Raw genomic sequence first — 6,324 nt, forward strand, 5'->3', positions numbered from 1 at the left:
ATATATACATGTGTATATATATATATATACACATATACATATATATATAATGCCTACTATGTGCCAGTTACTGTGCTGATCTCTTTTACAAAATATTATCTCATTTGATCAAAATAAGCATCAGAGAAGGATTTTAATACTCTTGTTTTAAATTACATCTTCATAGATTATTTATCAAGTACAAAACATGAGAGAATACCAACTATAAATAATCTAAGGAGGGATACTCAAGATGGCAGAGTTGTAGGAAAAAGTACAGTGAACTATCTACCTACCTACCCACCCCTACTCTCCCAAAAATAATACCTCCAAAAAAATGTAGATCCTGGTTAGGAAATCCAAGAAAAATATCATGTCTTTTTTTTTCCAGTCCAAGTTTGTGTAGGGAAATAGAGGTTTATGGACAATGGGGTTGGGATTTAGCCAGGAGTGTATCACATAGAACACTCCAGCACAGGGAAAAACTGTGCATCAGGTCAAGAGGAAGTCCCAGATATACCCAGAGGGAACTAAATTTGGGGAGAGTCCAGGAACAGATGCCAATTGGCAAATCTATCACTCCCCAGTCCCAGGTTATATATATCCAGGGAAGACAGAGAAAGAGAATTGCACCCAGGAGTGGCATTCCAGGATAAGGACTGGTCACAGATACTAGGTTATATACTAAATTAAGGGGAAAAAAATCAAACATGAATAGCAGTCATCTGGATCCGATTGGCAGGAACAGAGTGAGGTCTCATTTCCAGCTTCTAGGCCAATCTGAAGTCATCAAAAGAATAACCAGGAAAAGAATCGTAGTCCAGAGGGAAACACATAGCTCTATCATTCTGATTGCAGCTAGATAACAATGGGTGAGTCAAGGAGCAAGCTATAGAAACTCTACATGGGGCAATCCCACAGGCCTATTGCCCAGAACAAAACCCAGCTTAGGAACTTGTAGCACTCTGAACAAGAGGATAACATTCAGATTCTTTCCTTGATGGAGCCCTGAAGCCTTGCAGTTCCCAAGCTTAAACTGACTCAAAGATCTTGGAATAATAACACAATATTCAGTACCTGAAGAAAACAACAGCAAGACCAATGAGACATTCTCTCCAGAAATGCCACAGAACTCAGCTCTAAAATCAAGCTCAAAATCAGGAAGTAGGTTGGAAGAATGAGCATGGAAAAGACAAACATAAATATATGTGTATATATATGTGTATATATACACATACATACATATAGAACCCCTCAATAAATATCAATTGTGAGGCCAGAAGAGAACTCTTTCAAAACATTTATGAGCAAAGCTTCAAATTAAAACAGACCTAGGGCACAAATTCAAGTAAAAATTGTACAAGAGGTGAAACAAAAGTTTTAAAAGAATTTTGAAATGTTTTTATAAATGAAATGATAGTGCTCAAAGAAAAAAATTTTTAAAAATGAAAGCTATAGAAGAAAGAACTGGAAAAGGAATTGACGGCTTGGCACAAGAAGTACAAAACCTTGTCCAAACAGCAACTCCCTAAAAATTAGAAAGAATCAAATAGAAGTTAATCACCCCAAGAGATAAAAAGAAATATTTTAAAAAGTCAAGAGATTGAAAAAATGGAAGGAAATGGAAGGTATCTCATAGCAAAAAAAACAATTGAATGGAAAAGAGATGTAGGAGAAAAAATTTTAAAGTTATTGGAATACCTGAATGCCATAATCAAAAAAATGCAGAGATCCTATTTCAAAAAGCCTTAAAAGAAAACTGCATAGATCTCTAAGAACCAGAGGGCAAAGTGAACATAGAAAGAATTCACTGGACACTTCCTGAAAAAAATCCCAAAATGAGCACTCTTAGGAACATTATAGACAAAATCTAGAGCTTTCATGTCTATAAAAGAATATATAGCAAGCAACCATAAGGAAAAGAATTCAAGTACTAAGGTGGCACAGTAGATATAGTGATGGATCTGGAGTCAGGAAGATTCATTTTCCTGAGTTGAAATCCAGATTCAGACACTTACTAGTTGTGTGACCCTAGTCAAGTCACTTCATCCAGTTTACCTCCATTTCCTCATCTGTAAAATGATCTGAAGATGGAAATGGCAAACAACTCCAGTATATTTGCCATGAAAACTACAAATGGGGTCATTAAGAGTTGGGGAATCGGGCAGCTGGGTAGCTCAGTGGAGTGAGAGTCAGGCCTAGAGACAGGAGGTCCTAGGTTCAAACCCGGCCTCAGCCATTTCCCAGCTGTGTGACCCTGGGCAAGTCACTTGACCCCCATTGCCCACCCTCACCAATCTTCCACCTATGAGACAATACACCGAAGTACAAGGGTTTAAAAAAAAAAAGAGTTGGGGAATCACACTCATAATCACATATGATTTAGCAACTATGACTAAAGAGAGTAGAGAGTTTGGAATACGTTATTCCAGAAGTAAAAGGATATAAATGACAACCAAGAATAAATTTCTCCAGAAAAACCCCTACAGGGGAAAATGGATCTTCAAGGAAATAGAGGATTTTCAAGCATTCCTTGTAAAAAGACCAGAGCTTCATAGAATCTTTGAAGAACAAACAAAGGAGTCCAGAGAAAAATAAAATTGTTAAACATTAATGATCATAAAGAACTAGACAGTGATAAACTATTTATATCCTAATATGAGGAGATGATGCATGTGTCCCCTCTGAACTCTCAAAGGGAGACTAGACAGAATGCCTGAAAGTGGTTCTATGTCTGGATGTTCTTGGGGAAGAGGCATATACAGAGTGGGTTGATTAGGGGAAGAATGAGAAAGATTAGGAAAAATTACAAATAACATAATCAGGGTGCTCAAGTACAAGTCTATACAAAACAAGGATGAAGGTATAGAGCAAGCAGCTGACACCTGAAACTCATTCCACTTGAAATCATTAAAGCAGCTAAGACTATAGACATATACTTTGGTACAGAGGTACAGTTTAATCAACTAGGAAATAGAAAAGAAAAGGGGAGAAAGGAAAATAGTCTATTAGAGAGGAGAGGGATTGGTTATGAGTGTACAAAAATCTTTATGTCTTTTTGAAGTAAGAATAAATTGGAAACTGTGAAGGGGTGGGCTGGCACTGGGGGAGAAGGGATGAAATACTTATCAATAGGGGAATGACAGAATAAGTGATACTATATAAATCTGATGGAAAACTATTGTGCTATAAGAAGTTTTAGAGAACCCTGAGAAGACACTTTCAATTGATGTGTAGTATATTATAGTATAGTAAACAATGATGTGAAGACATAAAACTTTGGAGGACTTGCATGAACTAAGCCAAAATGGTAGCATAGGGAGGGTCACAACTAAATTTTTCCAACATTCCACTCCAGATAACTTTAAAATGATACTTAAAATCAAATTCTAGAATGGCAGAGGTTGGGGTAAGACAATCTTCTATACCAAGACACCTTAGAAGGTCAGAAGGAGAGTTCTGTGAAATGGAAGAAGCTGATGGCCTAGAGCTTGCATGGATCCAACACACCAGTGGTGAGGTGAGACACTAGCAGTAGAAATAGCAAGAGCTTCAGGAGCTCGAAAGCCAGAGACAGTAACAGTACCTGGCAACTGTCAGAAAAGATCACATTTGGGGTGGGGGTGGGGGGGGCAACTGGGTAGCTCAGTGGAATGAGAGTCAGGCCTAGAGATGGGAGGTCCTAGGTTCAAATCTGGCCTCAGACACTTCCTAGCTGTGTGACCCTGGGCAAGTCACTTGACCCCCATTGCCTACCCTTACCACTCTTCTGCCCAATACTCAGTATTGATTCCAGGATACAAGGTAAGGGTTTAAAAAAAAAAATAGAAAGGTAGCCTAGCAGATTTCAAACTGTCTTACAAAGTCATAAATCATGAAAACAGTCTGCTACTGGCTAAGAAATAGAGTAGTAGATCAGTGGAATAGATTAGATACACAATACACAGGAATAAATAATCATAGTAGGGATCAATAAACTTAAGTGTTTAATAAATTCCAAAATTCAAGTCTATGGGGCAGGAACTCACTGACAGAAATTATTGGGAAAACTGGAAAGCTATAGAAACTAGGCATACACCAACATCTTACACCTGTAAAGATAGAATTAACTCTCCTATTTTTGGCTAATCAAATCAAGAACTTAAAGTACCCCTACTTACCATTAAGTACTAGAGTAAGCTCACACCTCTAAAAGCCAGGGCCCTCTCTCTTTGGGCAATGCTAGGCAAATTGAAAGACTGCCATTGGTTTTTGTGAAGAAGGGGGAGTGATAGGAAGTGACATGGAAAAAAGAAGCATAAAAGAAGAAACCAGCATGGTCTAGCGTTCATTTCCTTTCCTGGAATTTGAAGAGATTGATTCTGGAGATCCCTGCTTTGGCTTGGAGGAGACCTTTTCCCTGGATCCTGCATTGGCTTGCTGGGTGAGTGGCTGAAATTCCTGCTTTGGCTTTGGAGGAGGCTGCGTTGGTGGAACCCTGGCTGAAGACCACACTGGGACTTTTGGCTGAAGATTACCAGAAATCTGTGGGGAAGCCTTGCTGGGGCTGGGGCTGACTTCTCAGGAGAAGAGCTGGTAGGCTTATTAGAATCAGTCTCTATATCTACATTTTTCTGTTTTCACTCTTTCCACTTCTTTATAAATAAAGCTGCTAAAAGTCCATTTTGTAGTCGAAAGCTACAATATTTTTAAATCTGCGACCACAATATCCCTTTAGAATTCCCATGTTTAGCATAAAACCTAAATTTAACTCTCATGTACTCTAATCCAAAATAAAAATCAAGATGGTTAAATTATTTAGACTTATCTTAAGTAAATTAGGGGAACATTAAGAAAATTTGTCCGTCAGACTTATGGATAAAGGAACAGTTTGTGATCAAGCAAGATATAGAGAGGATTATGGAAAGAAAAAAATGGATGATTTTAATAAGTAAAAATTAAAAAGATTTTGCACAAACAAAACCAAAGAAGCCAAAATTAGAAGGCTACAAACTATGGTGTGGTAAAAAAGGATTTACAAGTTTCTCTAATGGCCTCATTTCTCATCTATATAGAGATATAAGTTAAATTTACACAAATAAGAGCCATTTTCCAAATAATAAATGATCAAAGCATATGAAGAGATAGTTTCAGGAGGAATCAAAGATATCAATATTCACATGAAAAAATGCTCTAAATTACTGTTGATTAAAGAAATACAAATTAAAACACCTCTGAGATACCATCTCATGCATATAATATCAAATACCATGACAGCAAAGTAAAATGAAAGATGCTGGAGGGTTTATGGGGAAAGTGGGCAACTAATCCACTATTGATAAAAATGTGAACTGATCTGACCATTCTGGGGAACAATTTACAACTATGCCCTAGGGCAATGATGGGCAAACTTTTTAAAGAGGGGGCCAAAGGAAAGGAAATGCTCATCTGTCAGTCTGTTTCTAAGGCAACTCTTTTGAAATTTCATTGTATTGTATCCTACTCATTGTATTCCTCAGATCAGGAATAATGTCATGGCCAGATAGAACATTTCAGGGAGCTGCATCTGGCCCTCAGACAGCAGTTTGCCCATCACTGCCTTTGGGTCTATAAAACTGTGTATACCCTTTGACCTAGCATCTGCACCCCAAAGAGATTAAAGAAAAGAGAAATTGACTCATATGTATAAAATATTTATAGTAGTTCTTTGTGGTGGCAAAGAATTTGATATTGAATGGATGCTCATCTATTTGAGAATGTCTAAACAAGTTGTGGTATATATACATATATGCTTATAATGGAATATTAATTGGCTATAAGAAATGATGAGCAGGATAGTTTCAGAAAAATCTGCGAAGTCTTATATGAACTGGTGCAAAGTGAAGTAAGCAGAACCAAAAAAATATTGTATACGATAACATGAATGTTGTAATGATGATCAATTGTGAAAACCTTAGCTACTCTGATCAATATAATTATGCAAGACAATTCCAAAGGATCCATGATGAAAATTGCTATCCACCTCCAGAGAGAGATTGATGTTTTCTGAGTGCACATTAAAACATACTTTTTTCACTTCATTTTTCTTGGGGTTTTTTGTGTGTTTTCTTTTGCAACATAGTTAATCTGGAAATGTTTTCATGACTTCGCATATATATATATATATAATGAAAATAATATTGCTTGATTCTCAAAAGATGAGTGAGAAGAAGAAATCATGCTTTCAACAGTTCCTAAGAAAGGAACTTAATTGAATGTGTAAAAATAACAGATACTAGGGTCAAGAGAACTCCATGCACAATGATTATAATAAAATTTTTTAAGGAATTTGAATTAAATATAATCATCTTGGTTTCAGAGGACTGA

Source organism: Gracilinanus agilis, chromosome 2 (assembly GCF_016433145.1).
Source record: "Gracilinanus agilis isolate LMUSP501 chromosome 2, AgileGrace, whole genome shotgun sequence".
NCBI classification, from domain to species: Eukaryota; Metazoa; Chordata; class Mammalia; order Didelphimorphia; family Didelphidae; genus Gracilinanus; species Gracilinanus agilis.